This window comes from Plectropomus leopardus, chromosome 20 (assembly GCF_026936395.1).
Source record: "Plectropomus leopardus strain MGB_pleo_1.0 chromosome 20, ASM2693639v1, whole genome shotgun sequence".
In the NCBI taxonomy this organism is placed as follows: domain Eukaryota; kingdom Metazoa; phylum Chordata; class Actinopteri; order Perciformes; family Serranidae; genus Plectropomus; species Plectropomus leopardus.
The window spans coordinates 21,433,219-21,450,164 of record NC_142195.1 but is presented as its reverse complement, the minus strand read 5'-3'; the positions used below and the strand labels follow the sequence as shown (position 1 = coordinate 21,450,164).

Genomic DNA, 16,946 nt, shown 5'->3' with positions numbered 1-16,946 from the left:
ATGTCCTCTTCATATTAAAAATGTACAAAGAAAGCACAAGAGTTCTTCAGATTACCGAAATAATTACACACCGACTCCCCCTTCGAGCTAGATCAGGGTGCAGAGAGGAAACCGTTGTAAAATGCAAATCTCTGAAATGCATGTGAGACGCCTTAATTGGGGCCAGATCTCAACAAAATCTTGTCATGTTCTCACACCCTTAGGTGCATTTAGATAAAAGCACACAGCAAGTGGCATATCTAACTAAAGAGAGAGAGGTTAGACGGAGAAAGCGTGGGAGCTGCGCATTGCTGGAGAGGAGCACTGGCTTTCTTATGTCTCTGCTGCCGTTTGGAGGTTTTGCGTACAAAGATCTCGCCTGCATCGGTTTTACAGAGGCATGTAATATCTCTCTGATGTGTGCATGTACCCACAAATATGCTTAACTAAGATCATGTTTTACTCCTCGGGCCTCTTTTTCTATCACTTTTTTTCACCCCCCCCCCACCCTCTCTGAGGTTTTGGGTTTGAAGCATTTTGTCAGATCCAAATTCAGTGAATCAGCTAATCAAATCTGAATCCTCTTGAATCCCTCATTACATCTTATTAGACTCAGCTTTTAACATTTACAAGTAATAATTATCTAAAACTCACAGATTCAGTTGCGATCTGTCACCACCTTTTACTGATCGAGAAGGCAAAGACATGACAGTTTTTAGTGGTAAGTAAATTAAAATGTTGCTACAACCTGAAATTTAGATGAGTCTGACAGAGTGAATATGGATTTTGCCTACTTTTGCATGTTACTTCTCTAGAAACCAATTCTAGATGCCACTTCGGAGCTACAAAGTTGGTAAGCATAAATCGTTGATATCTGAATAAATATCAAATAAATAAAGGTTTATACCACTGGAGAGGAATCACTTTCCTGTTGGTCTTATTAAACTTCAAACGCTACTAACCCTTACACTAAATTCTTCCATACTGTACAATATTGCTAATATTGCTGACATCTTGCTGTGTACTGTTTTAAAGTGGCAAAGTAGTAGTAGTAGTAGTGCCTCTACTTTTAAGTTTATTAATAATTGGACTGGTGCTTGCACTCTATCATCAATTACGGCAGTATCAGTGACATTTACAATACCGGTACCAGTATTGGACAAACTCTACTTCTGAGCTATCAATGCCTTTAAAAAATGCCGGCATGTTTTTCTGATAGTTGTGCATTGTAAAACAATGACATCAAACTCATGTATCAACACTACTTGAAACATGCAAGCAACAAGACTGAAGAAATTATCCAAAGCATGGGCTTCATTTCATAAAGAAATATGACAACATTGCTGCTGTAATGTCAGTAAAATGATCATTTCAGGGTGAAAACACCACCATTATGCTGAAACAACTTTAAATGCAACATGGGCGTAAATTACAGAAAAGTATTTGACACAACACACAAGTGCCACAGCTTTTTAACCCAGCAGCATGTCCGTTACCAAGGGTAAATATCTTATTATCATCATTATTAACATTAGTGCCATTTGACTAAGAAAAACCTACATAAATGCTGTAAATATTCTCTCATTTCATCTACACTGAATTTAGACCCTGAGATAATAAAGCACACATAAAATGTATTGAGAATCAACAAGGTTAAGAAACATACAGATAAGCAGAATCAGTAATGACACTGGTATCAATAAAATGCGCAAAATAGTGCACATTGACCAGACAGTAGCCGAAAGTTTCCACTGTTTATCAGGTAAAGTGATGGTTGTTATTCCAACAAGTGACAGTCAGTGCCAGCTAGGAGTAAGAAGCTTACTAACTTACTGCCTGCCCATTTCCTATGTTGCTCCTTGTTAATAAAAAAGGCTTCAGAACACAATCCTCCCTCTGCCTTCCAGAAACTGTTTAATTTTCCAAGCAAAAAAAGTCTGTCTTTTTACTGCTGTACCCCCCTACCCCCACCCCTCTACACCGGCTTCCAATTTGTAGCCTTCTGTGTACGTTACAGCAGTGCGATTTTCGCATCCCCCCCCCCCCTTCTGATCGGGCCCACACTCGGACATCTGTCCGAGGATGTTTATTCAGGCAGTAAGTATGTTAGGGGAAATATTATCCTAGTTTTACCTTACCTTTATTCGGTCTGAAGCATAAACACCAGCATTGCAAGGTGGGGATGGGAGAGGAGAGGCAAATAAAAAGGAGTGTAGAGGAGGTAAGACAGAGTGGACCTGAGAGAGTAAAAGAGACGGATGAAGGGCGGGAGAGGTGAGAAGTCGGTAATAGAGAAGATGGGCGAACAAGAAAGGGATAGAAAAGAAGAAGTAATTGGATTGGAGAACATGTAATGGGGGGTAAAGAGGGAAACCAGGTGGTTGGAATGATGATGAGAGAAGAAGAGGACACCAAGAAATCATTAAGGAATGGAAGAAAGGTAGAGAAAGGATTTGGAGTAGAATGACCAGAAACTCAAAAGTATCTACAGCAGTTGAAACAGAAATCCATATACATTTCTGCCTCTTTAAGAGACAGTTAATCAATTCTGGCATCACTTCTCAATCAATTTGCACCTCTCAGTTCCTTGAGAATCTCTTTAAAATGTCTTTTTTCTCAGTCATCAACAGCCCCTTAATAAGGCGTAAGTACCATATCTCCAATTTAAGAACCTTTTTCATTTACCAAGGTTAAAATAGAAACTTTTTTTCCAACTCCACTTTCTCCCAAAAATGTCAGTAATAAGAAGATATAAAACTTTGAATTTTAGGGTCATTGTCCAAGAAGTCTAGACAGCTTTTTTATAGTCTGTTAAAAATCAATATAGAGTTTACATGCATGCCTGTCTGGTACTTGGCATATAGGCGAACACAGACGGGCACACAGATGCTTACCATGCACAAGCACATACGTCTCTCTTTCTTTCTCGTTATCTCTCTCTCTCTCTCACACACACACACACACACACACACACGCACACACGCACACACTGGCCTCTTCCCGTCTGGTGTTGCTTCCAGCCCTAAAACCAAACCATGTGTGGGAGCTATCCTGTGCTGGACTAAACTGTATGCCCTGTTGGTGCAAGGTCCCTCCACTTGGAGAGGGCTGGACAGTTTGTCTCTGTCTGTCTTCCTGTCTCTCTATGTGCCTGTCTCTGGCTTTGTGTGCTTTTGACAGCAAGTGCTTTCTTTTTCGCAATTCACCTTTTGCCTATTTTTCCGCCCTCATGTGCTTGCCTGTGCCATTCTTATTTGCACCCTTTTCTCCGTCTGTGTGCGTCGCCGTCTTTCCCTCCCTTGAACTCTTTCTGCCACTCTTTCTATTTGCACCCCCCCCCCCCTACCCCCCTCCAACCTCCCTTCTCTCACTCCCGCTCCACCACCAACTAGGCATGAAAACGGTGCTCCATTAGGAGTGCCTGGGCTAAGCCCAGTCTGACACACACTGCTTTGATCAGCCGTGAGCTGGGCTAAACACCCCGCTAAACTCCCAGTCTGAGGAAGGGAGGGAGGGGGCGTTGAGGGAGAGCATGAGAGTTAGCGAGAGATGGGACCGAGAAAGATCAAAACAGGGAAATGAGATGGAGATGGAGATACAATAAAAAAGGGAAACAGACTGAATTTCCCGAGCTGTCCCGGAGTATATGTTCCCCCACCACTCTTGTCTTTTATCACATTTTTCTTCACATCTCTGTTTTATCACCTAGTTTTCTCTCTCTCACCTTCACTCCTTTTTTTTCTCCACAACCTCCAGGTAGCCTCTAAGATGCAACAATCTCTGCAGGTGCATAACTCAGAAGCTCAGAGAGTGAACTTAAAAAACACAATCACATCAGACTACTGGGAAGTCCCCCAACAAATCTTTGCAGCATCTTTCTCAGAGGACAACTCAGCTGTCTTGTTAGTTCAATAAATATAGTACCCACCCCAATAGACACACATATGTTGTCTAGGAGAGAAAAAGACCAGAGAGAGAAGATATAGAGACCAGACCTCCATAACTGACAACAGTTAAAAAACGCCAGAGCTTTCCACATTCAGGCCGGCGGATACTAAACCAGCAGCAGCAAAAGGACAAAAAGCGCCCGTCTTTTTCTCCTGAGGAGTGAAGAGAAAAGGGATTTCCGCTCAGTGCTAATCAATCAGGCCGTGATAATGGCTCCCATGCCTAGCTGTCGACTGGAGGGGTCAAGGCATCCCATGACCCAGCGCCCAGGGCCCAGGGGCCAAAGCCCCTTTCAGAATAGCACCCCAGGACGGACTCCCCGGGCTAATTGTCCAAGCCAGTGTCAGCCTTTTCAATGCCCCCCTCCTTCTTACCCCCCCCCTCCACTTTCTCCTTCATTCCTCTCTCTTTCTTCTCCCTCTCCCTCCCCTCCTCTCAACTCCGCGATCCTCTCTCTTTCTATGCAACTGAGGAATCTACTACCAGCGTGTACCAGCGTGGGGGAGAAAATGAGATAGAGAGCGAGGAGTTGGGAGACAAAAAGGAGCATGTGTGGAGCCAGAGAGGAGACAGAGAGAGAAAGAGGGAGCTGAGGACAGGGAGAAAAGTTAACGAAAAGACAAGAGAAAGGATAGTGAGAAGTGGAAGATCAGTGGCGGCAACAAAAACGAGCGAGGAGGGAAGTGAGAGGGGAGGATGAGAGAGGATGAGAGAGCCTGAGACAGCGAGTCAATAGGACAGAGAGGCACAGACAGAACCAGAGACAGTTGGACAGAAGAGATAAGGAGGAGAGGCAGCAAGACTGTCCCCTTTACCCAAAACGCATCACTCATATCACTGGAACAGAGTGCCGCGGTCTATCCCCCCTTCCATCTGCATATCAATGAGTTTCTATTAATCACAGCCAGAGCAGCGTGCGTCTCTGAGGGAATCTGCTCGACATCAGTGCGGCTGACCACCACAATGCAGCCGGCATACAAAACACATAAAAGACAGGGAGGACACACACACGCACGCACACACACACACACACACACACAGGAGAGCACAAGAGTCCGAAGCACTCCAGCTCGGCGCAATGGCATTCCTCTCATTCCAGGCGCACGCTGCTAATTAAGAGCATTAGCTCCCACAGACAGAGGGGCAGATTGATGGAGAGGCATCCCGATGTTGCACTATAGCACCACATCTCCGCTCTCTTTTGTCACCTTTTCCTCACAGTCCCTTCCACTCTTTCCCTGTCTCAGGTCCAGGTAACACAGTGCAGAGGAAGAAGTCCAAAAAATTAAAATGAGAAAAAATATTTTTAAAAAAATGTCTACTCACTGGAAACCTCCTCTTTTTGTGTATTTCTTTTTTTTTTCCTCCTGATCTGTCACTCCTTATCCTCTTCTCCACTGTAGACAAGGGGAGTGTGTCTATCCCGGCGTGTGTGCTGTGTCAGTCCGATAGAGGAAAGTTGTTGTCTGCGTGCATGTGTGTGTGTATGCGTGCGTGCGTGTGTGAAAGAGAGAGGAAGAGAGAGAGAACGTGTGCGTCTGTCTCTGTGTCTCGCACTGCTCTGAGTGAGCGAGCTGAGGCTGTTTTAAACAGGCTGCTCTCCCCATGTGACCAGCCCAGCCACAGGCAGGAATACATTACTGAGACACACACACACACACACCCACCCACACACACACACACACACACACCCACACACACACACACACACACACACACTTTCTCGCTCTCCCCTTCTCTCTGTCTCTCTCTTGCCCATACACGCACCGTGTCCACAGTGCACCCCCTAGCCACCACTCAGGGTAGTGGAGGGAACAGCCCACACACATAATAGCCTATTTACACTCACACACACACACAAACACACACACACACAGGAATACAGCATGTACACACACACTGACATATAGGAGGGACTATAGCAGCGCTGGGAGTTTGCACTCAGCATGTGTTTGCATACAAACACTGTGTATAGACGAAGTTAAAGAGCATCCCAGGGAACACAGACACAAATAAATAAAGGACTCTACAACAATTACAGACAATTCAGCCAATTAAATATTTTTCCAATGTTTTCTGACTTCTCCTTCTCTGCCGTAGCGATGTTTCACACCTGGAAGCACTGACCTTTTCAGTAATGAAAACCTTTTAAAGTTGACCTTCTGCTGCGAGGCTGATACAACTGCATTACAGCTATTACACCTTCAGGAACAACAATGGAAAACGCCACCGCTGAAGTGTTTCGAGTGAAATATATATCGAAAGATTTTCAAAAAGCCGCGTGTGTTCTAAAATACTTAAACATGACAGTGTGAATTGAGCAGATGACAGATCGTCTCTTGAGAAAATGTTCTTGGGAGACGCATCGATAGATCGCCACAAAACATCGCAGATGCATCATTATTCTCTCTTACAAATGCAGCTGCTATAGCATTCAGACTGCATGTGCAACGGATAGTTGATCAGCGCCTGACACATTTATCATTTAACGCTCAGGAACTTTCAGCACCACATTGTAGCTCTTGAGAACCTTGAACAGAAATGAATGGTTACTGAAAGTCATTTATCATCACAATAATACCCAAGAGGGCAGTCCTTTTCTGTGATTACAGGCACCAATCGCAACACCGGTTTAACATGGCACCTCCTAATGTCGACACATCCAGGCCTGAGGCGTGTGTGTGCCAGAACCCATACAAAGCTATTTGACTCAGTGGTTTAATCTGAACAGGCTATGTGAGCTGCATGGTTAACTGCACCTTTTTTTCCCCTGTAACTTTTACTTGAACTGTTTTGTCTACCTGGCATAGGCACATTTAAAAGTTTAATCGCTGGAATGCCGAAACATTAAAAAGAAGTCTGATGGGACAACATGATAAGCAGTCAGACAATCAATTTATAGATAGATAGATAGATAGATAGATATCCCTCCTATCTTTATCTATATAAACAGTATTTGTGTTATTTGCTCACTCAGTCCCTCTCCTCTCTCTTCTCCTTCAGCTGCAGACAGGCATGCACTTAAACACATTTACACAAGTGACCTCAATAACCACCTATAGCATAGTGACGCAACTAGTTTAAATATGAACAGAAAGATGACTTTAATACCTGATTATCTTTTGCTAGCTGTTTTTGTTTGTTTGGGTTTTTTTTGTTGAACATTCATCACATGTATAAACTGACTTTCATACTTCCAATACTGATGACAGTTTTACCTCCAAATTGAGTAGTTTCAAAATCTGGCAAAACTGCAGGCTTGATTACAGCCTGTCTAATCATCTCAGCGCCTATGTTTCTTGCCACATCGGAGGTGGTTGTAGCAATGTCACAGTGTTCCCAAATCTCTGCAATTACTTTTGTGAGTAATGTCATCATAATCGAGAGAAATCATGGCCAAAACTATTAAATTTTCCTGAAAATGCACACACATCCCACACTAATACAACCACACATACTAATGAAATAGCTACCCACAGTAGGAACAGTATGTTTTATTTTTTTTATGTCTCCAAGAATGCACATGCCATGTATTACATGCACCTGCAGCTGTCTTTCTGTTGTGTTCATGAACTTCAAGTTGTATTGTGGAATCAACATGGACGCTACAAAAAATATACATTACATTTTATCGCTCGGATCATTTAAACAACATGTGGATCACAAAGAAGAAAGAAGACGGACCAGGTGAGCCATGAAATATGATCAGGAACTCCACATGAATGCAGCACAAGGCTGCGGAGGTAACTGGGACATCTGCTTCTTGCCTTTCAAAGAACACCAGATAACTGTTCTGTAACATTGTATTGAACAACATACCCTACCTACATACAAGTCAGATGCTGAATCAAGGAATTAAAATTAATATTTAATCTTTGTTCATGTAAATGTATAAATTATGATTGGTAATGCATTGGAGAGAAGTTTTGTGGGGGTGCAGCACTAGCTGTCAAATATGCATGTACTACAAGGGCGGAAGAAAGACATGAATAAACTGACGCCGTATTTTACAAATAATTATCAAAACACGCAGGGATCCATACATCTACGTGTATCGGTTCAAAGGAACTGATCCTGCGAAAAGAATCGGTTCGCCCATTACCACATTTCAGCATCAAAAACAGCAAATAAAGTGCCCTAATGACACTATTAGTCAATGTAATGATGCCAGTTTGTTGGTGTTTTAAAGGCTCTACATAACCATGCTCTACCCACACAAGTGTTTTCGCTTATTTTGTCTAATTAGGCCTCTTTTGAGGGCTGTTTGTTTCGTGTGCTTGGCTGACTTTTCCCTGACCCCACTACAAGCTTGTTTATTTATCTATTTGTTTTATTTCAATTTTGATTTATTTATTCTTTTTTTTTCAGTTTTAAGGTGGTTGAGCTACACCTTTATCATTTTTAGGTCTAATCAGCCAGAATAAGGGTGGCTTTGACATTAGAGAAGAGGCTTGATTATATTATGTAATGATCATTTTGAAACATTACATCTACTCTTAACATGAATTTAAAAAAAGGAAAACATGACAATGAAATGAAAACCAAATGTCCCACATATTAAAAAAAAAAAGAAAAATGATACAATTAGCCTGCAGATTATCATCTGTAGCAAAGATGCAAGTAGTGTTTAATTTAAACAGCCTGTTTTCCATCAGAATTAGAACACTAGTTTTTTAATTATCTTATGCATATTCACAAAACAATCTCTATAAACAGGATTGCAGGATGAGCTCCACACTCAATAAAAATCCATCAGATTAATAAACCTGCTTTGCCATTAACTTTTGTAATAAATCCATGTCATTCAAACCACTGACTACACATGATAGCACCTGTCTGTATTTGCTTTAAGCTGTTTATTTATTTTGAGGCTCCTTTTTCTTCTTTTTCTTCCCATGGCCTATTATATGAAGTTGGCACAATTTTAAATATTTGCAACAATCAGTGAAGCTATGACCTTATATCTGTATATTAGGGACCACTTCACATATTACAGGCACTGGGATATCATCATAATACCATTAATTTTGAACCAGTCCACATAAATCCTGAGTCATCATTGCTGCAAAAAGCAGGAGCAAAAATCTTTGTTTTTAAAAACTAGAGCACTGCAAAAGTGATACAACCCTGAATTTTACTCAGACGGGCTTTTACAAAAGAGCCTCACAGAATAAAATCACAAAAAAATACATGTTGCTGTGCTGGCCTTTTTAGACAGTTACCATTTAACGGGTCAATGAGGAGACTAATATAAGGGAGAATGAAAGCATGGCATGTGTTTTCACTGTCTCAAAACAAGACTGGATTTGTTCCACAATAAAAACGACAAGCAGGCCTCAGGTTTGGGGAGAGACTATCCTACAGTGGATAGACTGACAAGCAGGCCAAAATGACGGTATGGCAACCAGAACTCATATAACAGAAAATGCATCAAGCAAATGAATGTTACTTGTGGTCACCCACTGCACAGACATGTCCTCTGAGACGCACCATTCAACAACACAACCAGTGACAGATTCCGGTGTGCGCGATATCACGTTATGTCAACAAGAGCACAATATGGCAACAAAACTGGAAATGTTCAGTTACTCACTGTTAAAACAACCGAAGTTTGCTGTCGCAGTGTGTCCTTCCGGTCACTGGCGGGGGTCGGCTGCACCGTCATGGCCTGGCTCCTCCAGCGTTCCGCCAAAATGTTGCTAAAAGAGGAAAATGAGAGCGGTGGCGTGAACGAAATATACGCGGAGTTACGTCATTGACGCCCCTTTGCTGCTGCATAGCTCTGACGCGCCTTCGGGTCGCCTGCGCATTTTAAATCATGTGTTACACTCACACTGTTACACACGCACAAAATGAGAGTGAGAGAGAGAGATTTATAAATACATTTAAATATATTTCAAACTCACTGAAACAGGTGGAGAAAGCGGGCTCCTCCCCGTCCTGTTCCTCCTCAGGTGTGGATGAAAAGTTATGCAACATGCCCGGCTCATTTTCTGTCCCTGGGCGTTTGAAACTACTTTCCTATAATACATCCATGGTTTGAAAAGTAAACGGTCCATTTTGACATTTCAATTTTCCGACTTAAATTCGGTCAGCTGCTAGCTAGTGTTGACGGCGGTAAGCGGTAAATAACTCGTGTCATCCATAGTAAATGTTAGCTGGTAAAGGCGCACGCGCGTGACGTCAGTGACGCAGCGTGTCCGAGCTTTACGTTAATGACCAACCAGGAAATTTAATGAATGAAGGGCTATTCTACTCCTGACCTCCGATCAGTTTAATGTGTGAAGCTGTCGCCCTCACTGCACAGCACTGCATCACGCTCTTAGGATGTGGAGGCGCTGTTCTACAATGAGCTAAATATTTCCTAAAAACGGTGTAAAATTTTTGCAACAGGCTATATTGGGCGTTTTTTTTTCTTGTTTTGTCAGTGTATCAGAGGCGTTACCCAATCAGTAGAAACATGAAGGCTATATTAATCAAATTCTAGTAGATCTTTACTTATTGTTGTGATGTCTATTTTTTTGTTTTTAACAAAGCCTATTAACAAAGCCCTTTTAAATTGAACTGAATAACTTTACAGTATTAAAAGGCAGTGCACTGAACACTGATTTAACATCAACTAACAAAGTAAAACATTTATTTTATAACAGAAACAGTGATGTGTGGTTGGGTTTAATTCGATTAGATTCAGGTTTAATTGGCATGAGAAACTTGTGTTTACATTGCCAAAGCAAGTCGTAAATAAAAACAAAAATTTTACACTGGCTACAATGAGAAACAATCTACCAGAATTTTGTTTATGAACATGCCTTGTGAACTGCATACACACCATTTCACACCGTTTTGAAGAAACATGTTAAACCGTTTTAAGATTGAACATGGCATTGGAATGAGTTCCGTTCTGACTCGAAACTTACACACAAGCCTCAGATTTTGACATTTAAGTATATTAAATATTTCTATTTGAGCATATAAAATATGTATGTAATACATAATGTAATATATGTAAAAAGAAAATAGCAACACAGCCCCTACATCTGCAAGGTATTTCACAGAGTACCACACTTGAAGACAGTCTTCCTCCTGCTGAAGTAGCCTATAGGCTTAACTTCAACTTTGTTTACTTTATCAACGTATCATCATACAATGGTTTGTATGTTATCTTATGAAAATGCAGAAACAACCGTATGCATACAAATAATGCATGAGAACAGCCTGACATTGTTCAACATATCAATCAGTAGCAATTATATAGGCGATTTTGATCACAGCCGCTGCTTTAACCAGAATCCAGATTTATGCGAAACAAAAGTGATAATACAGGTAGAATTTACTGCATATGCTGAGCTTGAGGCTTCAGTTTTGTAAAATTACAATTTACAGTTGCTGTGACAGTGGCTCAGAGTCCTGTCAGATAGAAGTGAGTGACAGTAGTGCAACTGCACACCAAGGTGAGAGTTTTGCTCCTTTGATCCCAGCCGTGAAACTACAGCTCTGCCTCCCAGCCAAGCCAAAGTGGATTGACTGATTTGAAATGCTCTCTAAGGTGAACATCAACAAATTTTCATACGTCCCACCTGACAGACAAACACCTTGACTCAATTTCGAAAAGTATCCGTAGCTCAGCACTGCAATTCAAGGACTGTGTGGAAGGCATCAAATAAAAGTTGCCACCCTCAGGGTCCATTTAGAACAAGTAGGTCAGATAGTCTCTACAGAGCCATCCCTAAATACCAGGCAGCTACCTGTGTGCTATATTTTAGAACTGTAAAGCAGGTTAAATGTTAGTTACCTTCCTCTCGTGAAAAAACACTCACAAATTATTTGGTTAAAGTCGAGATGAGCCATGCATTTTAAGCAGTACATTCTGCTCTCTGGCTGTCTAAACCCTCACTGTATGTCAGCGCACTATCTGTCCTTGAGGTCAGTATCATCTTCACAGCATTTCTAAAGGTTGCTGTTCTGTAGCTGACCCTGACCTCCCGTACACCCGGCAAAAATAAATGTTGTAGTATCACACCATCTTTAGCAGCATATCACCACCTTCTACTGTCTGCACATCTTTTTAAGATGCAAATAACAGGCCCTGTGCATAAAAAATACTGTTACATGTACCTGGGGACTACATGGAGAAAAAGGCAATAGCCTGAGACTGAAATTTCATGGTGGAAAGTTGAGGCATCAGGGCTGAACTGCATACACTTGCCTACAGCCAGGATCAGGACCTGACTTTGGGTTGATCTACCCAATGGAAGAGCTATTGATCTTTTGAACTGGTGAACGTCTAGTTTAAAGTCTAGTTTAAAGTCCCAAATTAGTCCAAACTATATGCACATAACGAGCAAAAAATATATGTTTCATGTAAAAAAAACGGAAGTGTATTATGAAAAGACACAAAAAAATTGACACTCCATGCTGGAACATCCAAAAAGATGCAGGAGGGTACCTTGCATGTCGATTTAAGACATGTAGGTCCACTAACAAAGTGGCAGTATTAGAGGAGTTGGGATGAGAATGTGTTTTGCATTTGTATGAAATGAAAAGGTGCACAACATAATTTAGAATAATTTTTAGGACAATTGTATCCAGCTTTGATTACACCACTGAAATGCAGTTATATTGATATTGGTAGAATGTGAGCTATGATTTGAAGAACTGCATTAAATGACAGTAAAATGTCTTACTGCAGACTCTGCAGGACTTCAGAGAATGTGTGGATTTGCATATTGTCAGTTGTATCAGGATTATCTACCAAATGCTGGCCAGTGGCTGTTTAGAGAAACTTTTCAGGTATCAGGTGAATTGGTCTGAAAGACATGTAGCTACTCTTCCACTTGCTCCCTCTCTGTTGTTATTCAGCATACACAAAATGCAAGCTGATGGCTGAATCCCCAAGAACCATTCAAAGTTCGTTCATGCCAGTTATGGTCCGCTAAATAAAGCTGTCCACCTTCTGTTCAAGACTTGCTGTTGCCACAATAATCCCCTCTGAAATCAGAAAATGGTGGTGTAATGTTGTGTTTACAATTTAATATTGCATTATCCTTTGAGGCCAAGAGAGTTAAAGTAGGTTTTTATCAGATTGACTGTTTTAATCTTCTTGATGCTTCTGCATTACCTTTCCGCACTCCGCACAACATACACAAATATTTATTCACATTATGTATGCAAAGAGAATTTGTCATATTTAAATATCATATTAAACAAGAGTTGTGATGTCCATAGATAGCACCAGTCATCAGTCAGTAAGGCTTATGTGAAAGTTCCAGATAGACAGTAGAAGTGGTGTCTATATGGCAAAAAGGAAATCAAAACAGTTTTGTTGCTATAATTCCTTGCTAACCTACAACAGACCTGGTCTCCACAGTGGTTGTGGAATAGGGCTTCAATAGATCGGTCTTTTTATCCACTTTTCGTCAGTGTTTAGGGGAAGGCAAAAACTCCAATGGAGGATTTTTTTTTAACATTGATCTATGAAAATAGCCCATGATTTGCTGTGAAATATCGAGCGTCCTTGGTGTCTGCAAGAAAAACGTCCTCTGATAGGCATTATTGATTATTCTGTAGATATTCTCTGTTTTGAGGGTATTTGTGATGGTAGTACTCAGAAACCTGACTGAGTCAACTACTTTCCTAATTGAGCCTGTGAAAGCCTTAGAGAAGCCATTCAAGCACTGCAGGTTGTTGAGGCGTTGCAGTACATTTAGGTGTTCAAAAAACGATAACTGCATCATTCATTGTGAGACTCAGCCTTGTGCTCTTTATGTGTGGCATGTTGAGACAAAGTAAGGCAGGATCAGGTATTTCTATTTTTTATAATAACTAATAAAGTCAAAGAGGAATGTTACTCTATGGTAAGCCTCTCCACTGATAGCTAAATAAACACTTTAGGGCTGTGTCATCCTTATTTCCCACTCTTTCATCTCTGACTGATAAAGGATGTGACATTTGACTTCATACACTGTACAAGATGTATTGGGCATACCGGGCTTGGATTGTGGCTTTTGTGAGGACATTCTATATAATAATTATATAATAATACAAACTTGTAAACTATCAAGGCTCAAACTTACGCCATTCGTTGCCAAGTCACTGCCACAGGGACAACATTGCGGTAATGTAACCATGGATTAACCTCAGATTCACAAAGTATCTAAGTAGCTGTTGCTAATTCAGAGGGTTTTCAGTTCTTGAAAGGTAATTGTAGCATTTTGGTCACCTAAAAATGTCTTCTTCAGTGTGGTTATACTAAAAGATGCTGTAAGTCAGTGGATATTGTTTTCCCAACAAGTGCATCTTGTTTTAAAGGTTTTAAAGCCTTTTTTATCTAGTGGAGAATTATCTCTAGCATTATCACAGTTAACCATAGACTGTAAATGCACAGGTGCTGACCAAGCTAGCAGGGTCATCACGGTGGGTCATTTCCACCCCTCCATTGCAATTGGTCTCTTATTGTCACTTCTGGCTCCCAAAATCCAAGACTGTAACAGTCAAGATGCCAAACTGGCTTCAAAATAGGAGTACATCTATGAATGGGTGATGGTACAATGGCATTGTTTTCATACAGTGGGTGGGAGATATAGAAAATAGTTACTGTATATTTCTGTTTTACTGGTGCATGTTTGTTTAAATATCTAAGCTTAAAGTTTAATTGACTTGCAACTAGACTCTAAATCACACTTACAGAGCTTTTTGGAGTGGACTGGTACAAAAAAATCAATACATGGAAGAAGCTTAAAGCTAGAGAAAGCAGCAAACTGTGTAAAACTACAACTATAATGTATATTTATATTTCACTGCTGCACGTTGGTTTTAAATTGTAAAGTTTCAGCCATATTGACCATTTTTTGGCTGCTTGGGGTTCGAAAGACTTCAAGTCACACTTGCAGAGCCTTCATGAGTCACTGATATATACTGACAAACCAAAACAATCAATAAAAGCGACGAAATACTGTAAGCAGCAAACTGTAGCTGTGAATCTGTGAAATCTGCAACAGCATACCCATAACATTACATCATCTAAACAGCCACAGTGTTCCAAGATGTTGCCAAATGTTATTGTGTGTTTCCCATTTTCTGCCTTGTAAATTTATTATTTCAAACCCATGATTGCAACACTTTTACCGGAAAAATACTGCATCTGAAATGTGCCAAAGGTTCAGGACCAGGGTCAAACCTCTATTTTACTTGAATTGCTAGTCAGCTTCATCTGATTTTAATATGACAACATCAGCATACCAAAATAGGTCAGGTCAGGTCAAGGGATTAGAAAGGGCCAGTTTCCAAATGATAAATACCATTGATAGAGTTTTCAACAGCAGTGCCTAGTCTCTTAAATTGCAATCCCTGCATTGTCTTGCAATGATAAGAACAAACTAATCCTAAGCAATATTAGCTACAATAAGGCATACACGTCCCTTTCTGTGGACGATACATGAAAACTGAAATTCTGCTGAATGCTAATGTTGCCCTTAGTCCCAAAATGTCATCTTAATAGGTTTATTTTAAAATGAAATGGATAATTCACATTCAGAGAGTGCGGAACAAAGTCCCCAGGACCATTGTGGAGAAATCTTGAGTTTGAAATTCAATAATATGAATTACAGGTCATGAGTTTATTCTCTGCCATGCACTAATCCTACCCGGAGATAAGAGAGTAAAATGAATGTTTGAGAAAAACTGATTCCGTCGTTCCTTGTAAGGCTTTAATTCTCAGCAGATGCCAAACTATGCCTCAGGCTTAGTATCTCATTGAATATAATCACCTTAATGAATGCATTGTGGATAGGTGTTAAAATACATGGAAATTATTACCTAAAAATAGGCTTATTAAGGGCAATTGTAGGTGTACAGGAAAATCACAGGAGCCATTTCAACAAAAAATAAGTTGACAAAATGACAGCTGGCATGAAAGAAAAATTACAATAATTTCCATGGAATTAATCCCATCTTGAAAACATATAACATAATCATAATTAAAACTGATGGTTACACATTGTAACTGAAGTTCTACAATCAAAGGTGGAGCCAATTAATAAGCTTTCCATCTCTGCACCATACAATCCAGGCTTTTGTATTACACAGTTTTAGCAGTTTCCTAATGTTCATAGGCACCAATGTTGTATCGAGTATGTATGGCACCTCCCAGATTCCTGCTCATGAACTTACGGCTGTTGAAAAACACCACAAGAATCACCACCAATTATCAGAGTAACTTAAAGCTTGACCTGGATAGAAAGCTTTTTCAGCTCAACAAAGGGGAAGTCTCTCTACACTATCACTTAATTAACCCCTCACCTTGTAGGGAGACACACTGGACAATAAATGACTACAGACTTGTACGTGGAATTGATTATGGTGACTGAAATCATTGTTCTTAGCAAACTATGCATGCAGGGAGGAAGAAGTGGAATCCAGTGTAATTCTTGTCTGGTTATCCCTTTAAATGACAGAAATGGTGAATAAAAAAAGAGAAGAAGAAGAATTTTTGTCATCAACAGTAATCATAGTTCATTTTTGGTTTAATAGATTTTATTCTTGTTTTCCAGCATGCTGTAGAACCCTGCATAAAGTTAATGAATAAATGCATTAACAATTTAAATCCACCAGTATGATTCAGTAACCTCTGGCAACATCAATTTCTAAGAAAGCACAATACAGAAAACCGCAGACTAAATTAGCCGACACACGGTGTACAATTCTGAAAGGAGACAAAATAATTTAGCAAACAATTCATAATGAAATGGCCAATCTATTCACTTCCTGTTCCCTGCATGTAGCACAGTGTGGATGAGTCACACTAAAGGGCAACTGGTTACCTCTCACAGCACTGCCTCATTAACACATGCACTTTAGATAATTTTCTAAGAAGCATACTAAAATTGTGATTTTTTTTTTTTTAAACGAACAAAGCCATGCTTAACAAGGGATACTAAAGCTGGTGGCACACGCACAATGCAGATGCATTTTTTCTGACTTTTTCCCTTTCATTACAGTAGCAAGCACTAAAGAGACAAAAT

General features: G+C 40.5%; 1 protein-coding gene across 2 annotated transcripts in view; it reads right to left on the bottom strand.

Annotated features, from left to right (window-relative positions):
* The window catches only part of cntfr (ciliary neurotrophic factor receptor), a 266,284-nt gene extending 256,209 nt beyond the window's left edge, over positions 1–10,075 (bottom strand). The window contains exons 1-2 of one of the 2 annotated variants that reach the window (XM_088071261.1): positions 9,834–10,075; positions 9,521–9,626 (exon numbers count right to left, since the gene is read on the bottom strand). The gene's annotated coding sequence lies outside the window, so the exon portion shown is untranslated. Of the gene's footprint in view, positions 1–5,253; positions 5,502–9,520; positions 9,627–9,833 lie in introns of those variants that run through there. The other variant, XM_088071260.1, reaches the window with a different exon arrangement.
* Between the last annotated feature and the right edge of the window lie 6,871 nt (positions 10,076–16,946).